The 17,920-nt window shown below is 41.4% G+C and overlaps 1 long non-coding RNA gene across 1 annotated transcript; it reads left to right on the top strand.

Annotated features, from left to right (window-relative positions):
* The first annotated feature begins 1,478 nt into the window (after nt 1–1,478).
* LOC146577599 (uncharacterized) lies at nt 1,479–12,455 on the top strand. The gene is made up of 3 exons (XR_014891441.1): nt 1,479–1,540; nt 10,648–10,821; nt 11,497–12,455. It is a non-coding gene; the product is annotated as an uncharacterized LOC146577599 (long non-coding RNA).
* Nucleotides 12,456–17,920: the final 5,465 nt, after the last annotated feature.

Here is a 17,920-nt window from a genome sequence, read left to right as displayed (position 1 = left end):
CTCAAGTTAGTTTGTTGTCTTGTGTATTTAGTGTGTAGCTGTTGTTTTGTTTTGTGTGTCAGTTCTACTAGTGATCGTCACAGTTGCTGCCTTAAAGCCAACAAAGGCAGATTGCAGTGTAAACGCTGAGTGACACACCTGCTGTCAGACCTGCAGGTTTATCCCTGTGCTGTTCTCATATGTGTTAGAGTGACACAAACTATTGTTTGACACCTGATTGTTCTGTAAATAGTTTGAAATGATTATATGAAAAACGTCTGAGCCTTGGCTGCATTTTTTGGTAAATAGTACCATATAACTTTGTTTGCAAAACGTGTGCGTATTTTTAAAAGTGTACAATCTCTATTTGCATTTCAAGTTATGAAGATGATTCGTGGTTTTTACAGTCAAAATATCACTTTCTATGTGTATTTTAAATTTTGTCTGAATTTAGATAAATTGTGCTGATACAGTTGGTCAAAATGAGAAAATAACAGATTGGCAAGATAAACTGTTTTTAAAGGTAAAATATAGAGGCCACATCAAAAGTAGTCAAGAAGGGTTAAAGGCTAAAAGCAAAGTTGTCACCAAGTACTGTTTATATTTGTGTGTATTGCTGCAGCTTTTTTGAGTATTAATTTGGTGCCTTTGTGTGAAATAATGGTATTGTGAGTGATCCATATAGTCACAAAGAATAGCCACTTGTTTCTGTGCTACCAAAGTTCCCCGGCTTTCATTCAAAATGTGTTTATCGTCAGCACCTGCACATTAAACTACTTAAACATTATAAATGTCTTCAAGCTCACACTGAGGCCTGTGGGGTACTATCAGCCACTGAGACAGTACACACATTTATATGTGTTTGTATATGAATATTTCATACTTTAAGACTGCCTGTTTATTTAAGGGAGATGAACAAAATACATTGGAATTGTACAAAATAATATCATGGATGATAAATTAAATAGATTTTAAGTAGATGCTTGTGCATTCTTAAAGTCTTATATGTTGAACTGAACTATGTGATCTGTTCAAAGCCTTAATCTTAATTTGAAGTGAAATGTGCATTTTGAGTTTATACACTATGTATATAAGGCGACCGTTTCCTTTTGCAGTATTTTTGTGTGGTGTACTTTTCTATGTCTTAACAAAAGGGGAACAAAGGTGTTTAAGTTCACCTAGGATGATGTGTTTTAATTTTCACATGGTCTTGCTTGAATTTGACCCTGACAAAGGCGTATGAACTCTGTCAGCTGTTTGGAGTTTCCATTTTCTAAACTTCTACATTCTGAACCTTCTTCAGCTCTGAACAGATGATGAAACACTGAATGATTTCAAGCTCACACTTTGTCTAATAAACTTACATCTTTCATTCTTTATACAGATTGGAGAGCTGTGGTTTGTCAGAGATCAGCTGTGATTATCTGGCAGCAGCACTGAAGTCCAACCCCTCCCATCTGAGACAGCTGGACCTGAGCTCCAACAACAAGCTGCAGGATTCAGGAGTGAAGCATCTGTGTGGTTTCCTGGAGAGTCCAGGATGTGGACTTGAAACTCTGGGGTCAGTCAGCATGTTTTAGTTGTGCTGAGATAAATATGATGTGAAAGTTGTGCTGACACTAAACTGCAGACATCAGGCTGATATTATACTGATCCACACTGAGGATCTTCATGGTAAAGTCTGTTTTCTTCTTCTCTGGTTTAGTCCATTGACTGCAGCAGAACAATGTTCACATTTCAAACAGTGAGACTCAACGTATGGCCCACGGCCCACACGCGGCCTGCCCACCTTCCCTGATTCAGAGAGGGGACCCTGATTAACTGTGTAGTGTTCTTCCTCACAGTTCTAAGTATCAGACACAACAATGAATAATCCACAGCTGACTGTCTTTAGCAGGTCAAAGGTCACGGCACACAGCAGACAGTGGGAAATATTATAACTCTGATCATTTATCAGCACATATCCATATGTATAAAAACAAAGCTGACACTGTGAGACTTGATCAGAGGTGTGATCATCACAGCAGAGGCCTTTGTGTCAAAGTCACTGAGGATCAAACAGAAACACATGAAGCAGATTTTCCTGTTCTGGCTTTTTATAGCAGATAACCTTCAAAATATTCTGCAGTCCATCAAAAACTGAAGCAAACCATGAATCAACATGTGAACATGAGCTGATGCTGCTGAAGTGAAGCAAAGTTACAGAGGTTTGATTACAGACACAGCTGAGAGTTTGTAATCTGTCATCATTTTAAAAGGTTTACATTTCTTCAGTATATCCACATTTGCAGCTGGTACCTCAACCTCCACTTGTCCAACACAACTGCTGTCCACTGCCTCCATGACATTGTGATTTTGCTGTTGGTCTTCTGTCAGATCTTCATCAATCACTTCTGCACGGGGCACACCTTCAGACTCTGCAGCTGCATAACGAAAGCCTGTAAGATAAAATTAGACATAAGGTAAATGTACACCAATATTCCAATGACAGGTGTGTGATTCATCTGGAAGTTATGTGCGGATTAGTGTACAGTGATAGCAATTTAGTATGTTTTTAGAGGGGGGGGGGGGTGTTTACCTCCGATGGGTGCTCTTTTTCGCTTCCGTTGCGTACGCCTTGAGTGCCGGTCCGAGTCTGATACAGGTATGTCGTCATGCCCCATGTGCAGTGTTGGTGCCCAGTCTGGATTTGTTACATCCATTTCATATGCTGGTTTGCCTGCAATAATGCCAAATCATAAGCTACTCAGTCGACATGACGTGGTTCTGCAGCATCACACATTAGCATGTTTTATCTCATTATCTATGACCGCAGCACGTTGAAAATCACACTAAAAGCCTTTCAAGAGTGATATGAATTAATTTAGAACTCACCGGAAAGAAAATGCCGTGAGCAAACCAACAAAAAGCTGGGGATTGCAGAGAACTCGATATCCGCTCGTCTCACCGCTGCAATCCAAGCCTGACGTCTTTGTTTAGTAATATCGGATACATGGGATCCCTCACGTTGCCTCCAGGATGGAAAACGATGAAAAGAGAGCCCGTTATCCAGCTTCTTGCCTTCACGATCGTGTGATCTAACGTTGCAACCGACAACACAACACGTACGATCCATAGCTGAAATGGTATCCTTTGGCTGGCCTACTGTCATGGCGGAAGGGGGCATGGCCCATCTCCCGTGACATCACGCTCCAAAGCCCTATAGGTGGGAAAATGTACCATGTCGACCAATCAAAAATGATATGGAAACATGACATTTGGTTGTTTAGCAAAAGGGGGAAGTTTTAGGAGTGACCGGCAAGAGAGAGCGAGTGAGCGAAAGAGAGAGAGAGTTTTGATACGTGAGAGATTTGTGACGTTTACCGTGTTTGGTCTCAAGTTAGTTTGTTGTCTTGTGTATTTAGTGTGTAGCTGTTGTTTTGTTTTGTGTGTCAGTTCTACTAGTGATCGTCACAGTTGCTGCCTTAAAGCCAACAAAGGCAGATTGCAGTGTAAACGCTGAGTGACACACCTGCTGTCAGACCTGCAGGTTTATCCCTGTGCTGTTCTCATATGTGTTAGAGTGACACAAACTATTGTTTGACACCTGATTGTTCTGTAAATAGTTTGAAATGATTATATGAAAAACGTCTGAGCCTTGGCTGCATTTTTTGGTAAATAGTACCATATAACTTTGTTGTTTGCAAAACGTGTGCGTATTTTTAAAATTGTACAATCTCTATTTGCATTTCAAGTTATGAAGATGATTCGTTAAACATGTGTGTGGTTTGTACAGTCAAAATATCACTTTCTACGTGTATTTTAAATTTTGTCTGAATTTAGATAAATTGTGCTGATACAGTTGGTCAAAATGAGAAAATAACAGATTGGCAAGATGAACTGTTTTTAAAGGTAAAATATAGAGGCCACATCAAAAGTAGTCAAGAAGGGTTAAAGGCTAAAAGCAAAGTTGTCACCAAGTACTGTTTATATTTGTGTGTATTGCTGCAGCTTTTTTGAGTATTAATTTGGTGCCTTTGTGTGAAATAATGGTATTGTGAGTGATCCATATAGTCACAAAGAATAGCCACTTGTTTCTGTGCTACCAAAGTTCCCCGGCTTTCATTCAAAATGTGTTTATCGTCAGCACCTGCACATTAAACTACTTAAACATTATAAATGTCTTCAAGCTCACACTGAGGCCTGTGGGGTACTATCAGCCACTGAGACAGTACACACATTTATATGTGTTTGTATATGAATATTTCATACTTTAAGACTGCCTGTTTATTTAAGGGAGATGAACAATATACATTGGAATTGTACAAAATAATATCATGGATGATAAATTAAATAGATTTTAAGTAGATGCTTGTGCATTCTTAAAGTCTTATATGTTGAACTGAACTATGTGATCTGTTCAAAGCCTTAATCTTAATTTGAAGTGAAATGTGCATTTTGAGTTTATACACTATGTATATAAGGCGACCGTTTCCTTTTGCAGTATTTTTGTGTGGTGTACTTTTCTATGTCTTAACAAAAGGGGAACAAAGGTGTTTAAGTTCACCTAGGATGATGTGTTTTAATTTTCACATGGTCTTGCTTGAATTTGACCCTGACAAAGGCGTATGAACTCTGTCAGCTGTTTGGAGTTTCCATTTTCTAAACTTCTACATTCTGAACCTTCTTCAGCTCTGAACAGATGATGAAACACTGAATGATTTCAAGCTCACACTTTGTCTAATAAACTTACATCTTTCATTCTTTATACAGATTGTGGGGCTGTGGTTTGTCAGAGATCAGCTGTGATTATCTGGCAGCAGCACTGAAGTCCAACCCCTCCCATCTGAGACAGCTGGAGCTGAGCTCCAACAACAAGCTGCAGGATTCAGGAGTGAAGCATCTGTGTGGTTTCCTGGAGAGTCCAGGATGTGGACTTGAAACTCTGAGGTCAGTCAGCATGTTTTAGTTGTGCTGAGATGAATATGATGTGAAAGTTGTGCTGACACTAAACTGCAGACATCAGGCTGATATTATACTGATCCACACTGAGGATCTTCATGGTAAAGTCTGTTTTCTTCTTCTCTGGTTTAGTCCATTGACTGCAGCAGAACAATGTTCACATTTCAAACAGTGAGACTCAACGTATGGCCCGCGGCCCACACGCGGCCTGCCCACCTTTCCTGATTCAGAGAGAGGGGACCCTGATTAACTGTGTAGTGTTCTTCCTCACAGTTCTAAGTATCAGACACAACAATGAATAATCCACAGCTGACTGTCTTTAGCAGGTCAAAGGTCACGGCACACAGCAGACAGTGGGAAATATTATAACTCTGATCATTTATCAGCACATATCCATATGTATAAAAACAAAGCTGACACTGTGAGACTTGATCAGAGGTGTGATCATCACAGCAGAGGCCTTTGTGTCAAAGTCACTGAGGATCAAACAGAAACACATGAAGCAGATTTTCCTGTTCTGGCTTTTTATAGCAGATAACCTTCAAAATATTCTGCAGTCCATCAAAAACTGAAGCAAACCATGAATCAACATGTGAACATGAGCTGATGCTGCTGAAGTGAAGCAAAGTTACAGAGGTTTGATTACAGACACAGCTGAGAGTTTGTAATCTGTCATCATTTTAAAAGGTTTACATTTCTTCAGTATATCCACATTTGCAGCTGCTACCTCAACCTCCACTTGTCCAACACAACTGCTATCCACTGCCTCCATGACATTGTGATTTTGCTGTTGGTCTTCTGTCAGATCTTCATCAATCACTTCTGCACGGGGCACACCTTCAGACTCTGCAGCTGCATAACGAAAGCCTGTAAGATAAAATTAGACATAAGGTAAATGTACACCAATATTCCAATGACAGGTGTGTGATTCATCTGGAAGTTATGTGCGGATTAGTGTACAGTGATAGCAATTTAGTATGTTTTTAGAGGGGGGGGGGTTGTTTACCTCCGATGGGTGCTCTTTTTCGCTTCCGTTGCGTACGCCTTGAGTGCCGGTCCGAGTCTGATACAGGTATGTCGTCATGCCCCATGTGCAGTGTTGGTGCCCAGTCTGGATTTGTTACATCCATTTCATATGCTGGTTTGCCTGCAATAATGCCAAATCATAAGCTACTCAGTCGACATGATGTGGTTCTGCAGCATCACACATTAGCATGTTTTATCTCATTATCTATGACCTCAGCACATTGAAAATCACACTAAAAGCCTTTCAAGAGTGATATGAATTAATTTAGAACTCACCGGAAAGAAAATGCCGTGAGCAAACCAACAAAAAGCTGGGGATTGCAGAGAACTCGATATCCGCTCGTCTCACCGCTGCAATCCAAGCCTGACGTCTTTGTTTAGTAATATTGGATACATGGGATCCCTCACGTTGCCTCCAGGATGGAAAACGATGAAAAGAGAGCCCGTTATCCAGCTTCTTGCCTTCACGATCGTGTGATCTAACGTTGCAACCGACAACACAACACGTACGATCCATAGCTGAAATGGTATCCTTTGGCTGGCCTACTGTCATGGCGGAAGGGGGCATGGCCCATCTCCCGTGACATCACGCTCCAAAGCCCTATAGGTGGGAAAATGTACCATGTCGACCAATCAAAAATGATATGGAAACATGACATTTGGTTGTTTAGCAAAAGGGGGAAGTTTTAGGAGTGACCGGCAAGAGAGAGCGAGTGAGCGAAAGAGAGAGAGAGTTTTGATACGTGAGAGATTTGTGACGTTTACCGTGTTTGGTCTCAAGTTAGTTTGTTGTCTTGTGTATTTAGTGTGTAGCTGTTGTTTTGTTTTGTGTGTCAGTTCTACTAGTGATCGTCACAGTTGCTGCCTTAAAGCCAACAAAGGCAGATTGCAGTGTAAACGCTGAGTGACACACCTGCTGTCAGACCTGCAGGTTTATCCCTGTGCTGTTCTCATATGTGTTAGAGTGACACAAACTATTGTTTGACACCTGATTGTTCTGTAAATAGTTTGAAATGATTATATGAAAAACGTCTGAGCCTTGGCTGCATTTTTTGGTAAATAGTACCATATAACTTTGTTGTTTGCAAAACGTGTGCGTATTTTTAAAAATGTACAATCTCTATTTGCATTTCAAGTTATGAAGATGATTCGTTAAACATGTGTGTGGTTTTTACAGTCAAAATATCACTTTCTACTTGTATTTTAAATTTTGTCTGAATTTAGATAAATTGTGCTGATACAGTTGGTCAAAATGAGAAAATAACAGATTGGCAAGATAAACTGTTTTTAAAGGTAAAATATAGAGGCCACATCAAAAGTAGTCAAGAAGGGTTAAAGGCTAAAAGCAAAGTTGTCACCAAGTACTGTTTATATTTGTGTGTATTGCTGCAGCTTTTTTGAGTATTAATTTGGTGCCTTTGTGTGAAATAATGGTATTGTGAGTGATCCATATAGTCACAAAGAATAGCCACTTGTTTCTGTGCTACCAAAGTTCCCCGGCTTTCATTCAAAATGTGTTTATCGTCAGCACCTGCACATTAAACTACTTAAACATTATAAATGTCTTCAAGCTCACACTGAGGCCTGTGGGGTACTATCAGCCACTGAGACAGTACACACATTTATATGTGTTTGTATATGAATATTTCATACTTTAAGACTGCCTGTTTATTTAAGGGAGATGAACAAAATACATTGGAATTGTACAAAATAATATCATGGATGATAAATTAAATAGATTTTAAGTAGATGCTTGTGCATTCTTAAAGTCTTATATGTTGAACTGAACTATGTGATCTGTTCAAAGCCTTAATCTTAATTTGAAGTGAAATGTGCATTTTGAGTTTATACACTATGTATATAAGGCGACCGTTTCCTTTTGCAGTATTTTTGTGTGGTGTACTTTTCTATGTCTTAACAAAAGGGGAACAAAGGTGTTTAAGTTCACCTAGGATGATGTGTTTTAATTTTCACATGGTCTTGCTTGAATTTGACCCTGACAAAGGCGTATGAACTCTGTCAGCTGTTTGGAGTTTCCATTTTCTAAACTTCTACATTCTGAACCTTCTTCAGCTCTGAACAGATGATGAAACACTGAATGATTTCAAGCTCACACTTTGTCTAATAAACTTACATCTTTCATTCTTTATACAGATTGAGGGGCTGTGGTTTGTCAGAGATCAGCTGTGATTATCTGGCAGCAGCACTGAAGTCCAACCCCTCCCATCTGAGAGAGCTGGACCTGAGCAGGAACAACAGGCTGCAGGATTCAGGAGTGAAGCATCTGTGTGGTTTCCTGGAGAGTCCAGGATGTGGACTTGAAACTCTGAGGTCAGTCAGCATGTTTTAGTTGTGCTGAGATGAATGTGATGTGAAAGTTGTGCTGACACTAAACTGCAGACATCAGGCTGATATTATACTGATCCACACTGAGGATCTTCATGGTAAAGTCTGTTTTCTTCTTCTCTGGTTTAGTCCATTGACTGCAGCAGAACAATGTTCACATTTCAAACCTTCAAAGAAGAAGAAAAATCCTCCACTGGATAATTCACTGTGAAACTCTCCAACTCTTCATTCCACCTTAAAGTCTGTCTGACACTGAAATCCAAAGCAAAATGTGCGTTTGTTTTACAGACAGCAGTCCAACACAAACATACACACATCATCCAAAACACAGTCCAACATCCAAATCTCCTCCACTGCCAGCATGAATGATGGGAAAGAGAAGGAGGAACACTCTGACATTCAGGGTTAGAATGAGTTTCATGAAGCAGACTGTGAAGATCAAAGCTGCATTAGAAAGCTTACATGAATGAATGAGTGGACAGAAGTGGACAGAGATCATCTGAAGCACTTCAAAGGCTTTAAATCAGCACATTTCTCTTTATTCTTTATCAACTCTGTTAGTTTCTCTCAGTTTTCTGTGGAATGAAGCTAACAGCAGGCTAATAAGATGCTGACCAATAGGTTTCTATTAAAGGTTGTAATTTGTATATGAAAAAGTGCTTTGGCTCAGCAGGGATCAGCTTACAGGTAGAATACAGCTGCTGGATGGGATTAGCATGTCATAGCTATCTACCAAACTGCTAACTGGGGGATTTCAGGCCATCTATGGATCATTTTTGCTAACTGTTTATTCAGCTTAGGCTCACAGGGCTGCAGCCTGTGCCCTAGCTGTCATAGGGCAAGAGGCGTGGTCCACCTGCACAGGTGAGCAGTCCATCACAGGGCCAACAGAGAGAGACAGAGAAGCACTCTCTCACATCCACACCTACAGCCAATTTAGAAGCACCAATGAACCTAAGCAGCATTTCATTGGACTGTGGGAGAACATCCAACCTCCACAGAAAGGCCAACAAGCTTCAACCTACAACCTTCTTGCTTTAAGGCACTAGTGCGAACCACTTTTCCCCATTTCAGCCCAAATCCTGCATCTTCCTGTTTCTGACTCCAGGCCAGCTCCACTAACACTTTCTCATCAGACACTGCCACCTAGTGGAGGAAGTCTTAGTTCCATTTGAAGCTTCAGATTACAGTTAGTTCCTTTACAAAGAGGTGGAGGTGGTGGGGCCACAGCACCATCATCACTGAGTGCCATAGGACACTTAACCTTTGTTTCCATATGCTGGGAACTTCCTGTTGTTCCAAGGAGGACTGGAAAATGTGTGAAAATCTCCCAGTCAGTTCCTCACAGCACACTTCAATCATTTCCCTCCCACAGCATCAGGACCAGGGCTTTTTCTCTCTTTGGTCCCACTAAGAGATTTCCACACAAACACCTCATCAGTGGGACTCTCAGAGCTACCAGCCCTTTGCTACAATCACAAAGCTCTTCATTGAAATCAATGATATCAAAGCTGGAATCAAATGAGTCCAAGTCTTCTGCTGATTCAGCATCACATTCATCTTTGCTCCTTGTTCTGCATCCCCACCATGGACTTCATTCCTTTCCAAGCCAGCCTTGAGTGTCCTTTATTCAGCTCATCCTCTGCTTTACGTTTACACCTGATTTTAGCTGCTTTATCTCTCTTTCAACAAGTTTCTGTGCCTCAATCTTTTTCTTCTCTCCCTCATAACAAGACAGCTTCTTCTGCCTGAGAACATGTTGGAGTGATTTACTAATCCAGGGCTGCTTATTGGGGAAAATACTTCCTGTTTCCAAAGTAATCCCCATTTTTCCCAGAAAGAAATGTAAGTAGAAATCGATGATCTCAGTGAGAACATGAGCCTTTAAAAAGTCCCAGTGGGTGCAGTCAAAGCAGTCCCTCAGTCCCAGTATAGAGTCTTTGGTCCAGACTGGAACAACTGTGTGCCCAGTTTGAGCTCTCTTCAGTCCTGTGACCTGACAGACCCAGAGGGGCCATCACATCACATTTAGAAGCTCCCCTAATGGAGCCACAACACATGTCCAACACTTAGTCTGTCTTGTTGGACCAACTGGAAGAAATGATTCAAGGACTTAGTCACAGAACAGAGATTCAAATCTCCAAAATCCAACTGGCTGCATCAGGACATATAGTCTGAAACTCTGCACAGTTTCCTGTTTGAAGCTGCTTCCTGTTGGCTTCAGCTGTTTGGAGTTTCCATTTTCTAAACTTCTACATTCTGAACCTTCTTCAGCTCTGAACAGATGATGAAACACTGAATGATTTCAAGCTCACACTTTGTCTAATAAACTTACATCTTTCATTCTTTATACAGATTGAGTCGCTGTGGTTTGTCAAAGATCAGCTGTGATTATCTGGCAGCAGCACTGAAGTCCAACCCCTCCCATCTGAGACAGCTGCACCTGTACGGAAACAACCTGAAGGATCCAGATGTGAAGCAGCTGTCTGATCTTCAGCAGAGTCCAGACTACAGACTGGAGACTCTGGGGTCAGTAGAGTGATGGAGTGAGTGGGTGGTGCTGTCAGCAGTATTGTACTAAACACAGTCAGTATGAAACAAAGATCCAGTGTTTCCTGTAAAGCTGCAGCTTCTCAGTGAAGCTGTGAGAGGAGAATGGTGACAGGCTTCAGGATTGGACACAAACACTTCCTGTTTCTGACCTTTATGGTCACCATGGTAACGGCTGACACGCTCTGATCAAACACTGTCAACAGCCAATCAGCTCTCTGAACAAAGCAGCACGCAGACCAATGACTGCATTCATTTCCAAGTTTAAAGCAGTGAAGAACACAGTCTGTAGGTGAGGAAGAATTTAGTGAGAGCAGATGTTTGGATGGAATTCCTCCAGTTAACAGCTGGAACCGTCCATCTGGATTGTTGGGCTTGTTGTTGGGGTTCCTACAGAGCTCAGAGTGGACACACCAAGGTTCTTCTAATGAATGAAAGTCCAAACTCAAACTAGGAGGGAAAAACATTTTCATCAACTTCAATAAAAATCCAAAGATTAGAAAAAGTGAAGCAACAATGAGTCCTAGTACAGTCCCAGCACTGAAGTCCCTGCTGCTCTTTATACTGGATGTGCTGCATCACTGACTGACAGCTGATGAAGAGTCTCTGGAAACACTCGTTTATCTCCTCTGCTCTTCCTTCTTCTCTCTGCAGGTGGAGGTGATGATGGTAAACAGGACGGTGTGTGTGCTGAGAGAGGAGGAGCTGTGTCCTGATGATCCAGAGAGGTTGAAGCAGCAGCAGCTTGTGTGTAGAGACACTCTGACTGGGCCATGTTACTGGGAGGTGGAGAGGAGAGCTTCATCCAGCAGTGACTGACAGAGGAATGAGAAGAAGTGCAGATGACTGTCAGTGCTGCAGAGTGAACTGCTCTGAGAACAGCTCCACTGTCAGACACAATGTAGAGTCCAGCATCATCCCTGTGTGTCCCTCTGGATCTGACAGAGGATCATCAGTGTATCTGGACTGCTCTGCTGCTGCTCTGTCCTTCTACAGTCTCTGCACAGTCTCTGTCTGACTCTGGCTTCAGACCCTCCTGGATCAAACTCACCTGGAAAGACTTTCAAACATCACTCAATAGATTTGAATACAGAATATATTTGATATATACTGTAGATGTACTGTAGAGTTGCAGTTTGTCACTTGTAAATACAGTCTGTGAGCAGCTGTGAGCTGAAAGATCTTTCTAGAAACACGAAATGTTTTCACTCTTCTGTTGCTTTTTCATATATTTCCACAACATTAATATTGATCCCACCTGTCTCACCTGTTTCATGCTTTTATACATAATAACAGGACACGTGTGATCTGAGCGCTGCTGTGGTTGCTGTGCTGCACGTCTTCATTTAGATAACAGAGACATCTAGTGGTTCAGAGGGAGAACTGCAGGAGGTGGAGCTGTGTTTTAGCATGGAAAACTTTTTATCTTTTAGGCGCAGATACAAATATGACAAGTATCAGTGTGAGATACAAAAGGTCACATCAGTCAGCAGAGGGAACAGTGATCACACAGCAATGTAAGAATAGAAACATAACAGTGAATCTGGACATGTATACAGAGGGAAGCAAACAAACAGGATGTAACACTACATTAAAGCCACAAATGGGAAGAAAACAAACACAAAGGAAAATATATTTGATCTCAGGAATCCAAATCAGATGCTTTAGAGCAGGGGTCGGCAACCCTGGGCACGCGTGTCACAGCTGCCACGTGAAGGGTTAACTGATGGCACGACCATAGCTGGACTGGCCATCGGGCATACTGATGGTGATTTTTCGTTTTTAATGGGCCGATGATGTTTTTTTTATTTTTTTGTAACGGTATAAACAATGAAAGATGGCGGATTGGCCGGATGCTGGTCGATGTGTAAAAATAAGTCAGTTGTTTGGTGGTGGCTTTGGCGGAGCTTCCACAGAGGCAGCAGGTGGATGTGTGAAAGGGGAGGCAGGAGGAGCAGAGACCCGAGGCGGCCGCCGGTCCGAGTGTCAGGTGAACTGAACTTCAGGTAAGAAGTTATGACCTGCAGTCTGTCTGGGTCAGATATAAACCAAGTTTAGGTGGAGTTTATTTTCCTTGTGCTGACTTTTTACAGTCAGTTATAATAACTCCCACTCAGAGGAGACCAGAGATCACATTAACATGTGTGTCTCTGTATTAAGAAACATGACATATTGGCCCAGTTTATTTTTCTTATCATTGTTGTGAGGAGACCATAAATAGCATTTGTATTTTCTGTTGTACAGTTCATTTGCTGTTATGGATAAAAAGTCTTTCTTTGTTTCAAAATAGCTGATAAATATTCGCTGATAGCTGCAAACATCTGCGCACAAATATAATCCTATGAAGTGGTTCTATATAGTGTGTAATTTATTGCTAATGCAATCATATGGCACATTGACTTCTGAGGAAATGTTAGATGCACTCATCATCAGAAAGGTTGCCGACCTAAACCAGGGGGTTTAGAGTATCATAGAGTTTTTGTGGTTTGTTTTCTTTAAGTCATTTCACAGATTTTCTCTATAATTTCAATTCCTTGAATAAAACAACAAACTTAGGGGATGATTTTGTAGTCCGACTTTATGTATGAAAGATTTGACTAAACGTAAAACAATCTTCCAACTCAGTCGTCATTCTTATCTTGTGAAATCAAACCAAATGTTCTGTTGTCTCTAAATCAGGGATTGATGAAATCTTTGGTTGCATCCATTTATGAACATGTTCTCATTCATATTAAATCGTAGTCTAAGTCCTTCTTTAGAGGGATAAATGTCATTCATTATCTTCAAATGTGTTTCTGTTGTTTTGGGGGGAAGTTTGAAGTCCATTGTTCAAAGTCTGTTAATGAAACTTTATGAAGTTTATGTAGGATGTTTTTCCTATTTTGTATTTGTTTGAATTATGATGTATTTCTGACTCTTGCTGCCATGATGCCAGGTCTCTCTTGAAAACAACATTTTTAATCTCAATTAAATTTTCACCTGGAGAAATAAAGATGATAATAATAATTTTGTCTTCAGGGAATCATTTCTCTGTAAAACAGCTTCTTCTGAAACTCTCTATGAAATTTCTTGTTTATTGTTTGCTGGTTTTAGAAAAATGTCATCGTCTCTGTGTGAACTTAAACTCTACATGTGGTGTCAGCTATAAACGAGCTCTAGAGTCTAATAACGATGCTTTTATTATTGTCTGGTATCCAACCTAACCCTGGGCCTCTGGCTGAATGTGAAACACCAGCAGATGTTAAAAACTGTCTGGGTTACACGTGCATCACGTCGTGTGCTTCCTGACATGGATATGATTGGAATCTGGGCCTGTTCAAGCGGTGCTGGTATCGTTGTTGTTTCTGAGACTTTCCAAATCTTTACTGGATAAAAACGTAGCAACTGATGGATTTAACATTTAGCTCTCAGACTGTCCCAGAAAAGGCGGAGGTCTGGAAGCTTATGTGAAGCTCTGTCTTGCTGCTCAAGTCTTGTTCTCTCCATCTGCACCTCAGCCATTTGAAATCTTGGCCTTAACTATTGATCTGTTTGGAAATCAGACTGTTGTTGGCTGCTATCAGCCTCCACCTGCTTCCCCCAGCACATCACCGTCTCTGGTTCAACTTTTATCTGAGCTGCATTTTAATGACGTCTTTCAGATGGATGATTTTCATTGGGACTGGCTTTCTTCTGTGTCTGATGATTTTAAGGCACGCTGCTTGTTTTTAAAACTGACTCAAATTATTTAAAGCCTCACACGCCTTGATCCTAAACACCCAGATAAATCTGCTCTTATTGACCTTTTTTAACTAATATGCTGCGTAAGTTTTCCACATCTGCAGTTTTTGCCAACGACCTGAGTGATCACTGCATAGTTGGTGCTGTGAGAAACACTAAAATCTCACGCTCCGAGCCCGCATCAGTTTGAACTGGGGTCGTATTAAACAGGCTGACAATGTCAGTTTGGGAACATTTACAGGAGAGTTGTGTCTACTTTGTGGACAGACACGCCCCTTTTTGCCAGGTCAGGGTGAAAGGTCGGGACAGGCCTGGTTTGGTCCAGTACCGGCCGATCTCCTACATGAGAGAAACCAGGCCTGGGCAGGAAGTCTGGCTCTGATGCTGATTGGCTACGTTTTCATTAGCTGTGTAATCGGATTACTGCCTCCATCATCAAGATGTAACTATTTTTTACTTTAACGACTGACAGTCCAAACGACCGTAGGAGGTTTTGGCAAACTATAAAGTGTCTCTGCCAGCTGTGACTCCTCAGAGCTTCCTCCTCACTTAAATATCGACTCCACTCCTGTGTCACACAAAACTGAAATGTTGCTTTAACAAACACTTTGTTGCTTCTTGCTCTTTGTTCAGCACAGTATCTGATGGTAAACCTCTTGCACACAACTCTGCTCGTAGTTCCTGCTTACTGATACCTTTTCCTTCACACCTGTCACAGTAGAAGAGGTTTGTAAGGCTTTGAATAGCCCCAACACCAGAAACTCGTCCTCACAATCGTTCTCCTTCCTTCTTGCACTTGGCTGCAAATATCATAGCTGAGCCAGTGTCTTATATTTTTAATCTTTCTCTACAACAGAAGAACACCACTATACTCTGTGTTCTCTGGTTAACTGGTCCTCATTAGTCTTACACAGGATGGTCCATTAGTATCATTTTATCTATCAATCTGTTTCTGGGTTACTGCCTCCTATTCATCAGAGTACATGTTAGGCAAACAGTTTAGTCACAGCCTGCAGTCTCAGGACATCATTACATCCACTGTTCCATCAGTTCATGCAGAGCTTGGGAAGAAGGCGTTCTCCTTTTCTGCTCCGTCTTCATGGAAAACATAACCGAAGGATTTAAGGCTCTCCGTTGATTTCACTTGCAGACTTCAAAAGACGTACACATGTTTTTGTGAAACCATCTCTGGGAACTTGTTCTCGTTTTTAATGTGACTGAGTACATTACACAAACTTTTCTCTTATTGTTGTAATTTTAATATGTGTGTCTGGAACAGGTCTCTCTTGTAAATGAGACATTGAGTCTCAATGAGCCGACCTGTATAAATAAAGCTTCAATTACAAAGTCCTTTGTATAAAAGCTCCTTCAGCTGCCAGTGGGACGTGCTGTGGCACTATCGGTTGCAGAGCCTTTATATTGTTAGTTAGAAACTACAAATATAATGGCTCACTGTATTTCAGAATCAGAGAAACTTTATTAATCCAGGAGGGAAACTGAGTTGTCATAGCAGCAAATATACAAGAAACAACAAGCACTCATATAAAGTGAGTGTAGAAACAGAGTTATGATAAATAAATATTCAGATAAATAATATCAATATATAATATAAATAATCTATAATCCAGTTTTGAGTTCCCTCCCCAGACACCTTAACGCCCACTCACATCCTGGGCCATCTGACCTCAGGAAATCACATGATAGGGTGGGGCCAGGTTTCACAATGAGCTCACCCGAAACCCTGGCTGATTAGGACCCCCACCCGCTTTCACACCTTGGCTCATGTGATTACGTAGAGGATCATCAGGGGGTCCTTTGTCCCTCTTTGGGGGGAAACTCCCACTGGGTTTAAATCTGGGACTCCCCACCAACTGACCCTTAGAACTGAAGAAGCTTCTCAGATGAGAGGTGAAACGTCTTCAAGCAACTCAAAGAAGTCCAGACGCTTTTCTTTGCAAGCTCCTTAGTCTACAATGACCTGGATGACTGAGAACCGTCACAGACAACTCAGTCCCATATTTTAGGTTATTCTGAATAAATCGTTCATGCCCTCTCTTGGGAAAGAAGCTGTTGTGGTTCCTGGTCCTAAATCTAGTCGTCCAAAAGTTCTAAACGACTTCAGGCCTGCTGCCCTCACCTCAGTCTTTGAAAAAATCATCAGAAATGTGATTATGGAAGACACTGAACTTCAGCTTGATTCAATGCAGATTGCACATAAGCCCAATAGAGGAGTGGAGGACGCGCTTTTGATTCTACTTCACCTGATTGTCAAACATGTAGAGAGTAAAGGACTTCAGTTCATCGATTTCTCTGCTTCTTTCAATAACACAGCCCCAGATTTGAATCAAAAGACTTTTAGAACAGTTTGAAATCCGGACAAACCTGAGCAAGTGCAGTCATATAAATATCTTGATGACAAATGCTATTATTTTTCTGTAAAGCAAATTGACCTAAAAGTAAAGTAACCTTGATATGTCAGGATGTAGATGTCCCACCCAACAACGTCACCCAGCCCTGAAACATCGGTACTGTTCAAGGCAGCATTGCTGTCCACACGTCCATCAGAGTGTTTCTTTGGACTTCATGGTGTTGCTGCTCCCAGTATTCTCTGAGACAACCTCTGAGGCCGTCACAGAGCAGCTGTATTTGTACTGACATTACATTACACACAGGTGCACTCTATTTAGTCATTAGCACTCATCAGGCAATGTCTATGGGCAACTGACTGCACTCAGACCAAAGGGGGCTGAATAATAATGCACATAACAATTCTCTTCACTCTGCTGACAAGAGATTCAACCCCCACTATGAGCCAATGGCGTGTCCAGCGGGGTGGCCTGATTCAACCCCCACTATGAGCACCTTCTAAAGAGCACCATTGAAAGTATCCTCACCAACTGCATCACTGTGTGGTATGACTCCTGCACTGGGTCCTGCAGGAAAAATATGACAACGGGTAGTGAGAGCAGTGGAGAGGATTGCATGGTCCTCTCTTGCCTCCCTCCCCAGGAGATCTACTGTGCCTGCCTCATTCGAAAGGTCCTCTTCATTACAGGTGACTCCACTCATCTCTTCAACAGCGTCTTCAGTTTGCTGCCATCAGGAAGGATACTGAAGAGACCTTTTGACCTTTACATTTTCGTTAATATCTTTAAAACAGAAGCAGCAGAAACGAGAATTTTAGCAGCACAAACCAGCACAAGCGTAGCACAGTTGATTGACACCAGTTTTGTTTGATTTAATTAATGTGGGGGGGCTGGTTGACCTCTGGGGACCTCTAGAAATTTTCTTGAATATCTTTAAAATGATAGCAGCACAAACAAAAATTTTTACAGCACAAACGTAGCATAAACGTTTG

The sequence above is a fragment of the Mchenga conophoros genome, linkage group LG3, assembly GCF_057382185.1.
Source record: "Mchenga conophoros isolate Kocher_MC1m ecotype Shallow Benthic linkage group LG3, M_conophoros_male_GT1.1, whole genome shotgun sequence".
Classification (NCBI taxonomy): domain Eukaryota; kingdom Metazoa; phylum Chordata; class Actinopteri; order Cichliformes; family Cichlidae; genus Mchenga; species Mchenga conophoros.
The sequence above is the reverse complement of the archived record's forward strand: the minus strand, read 5'-3'. Positions and strand labels throughout refer to the sequence as shown.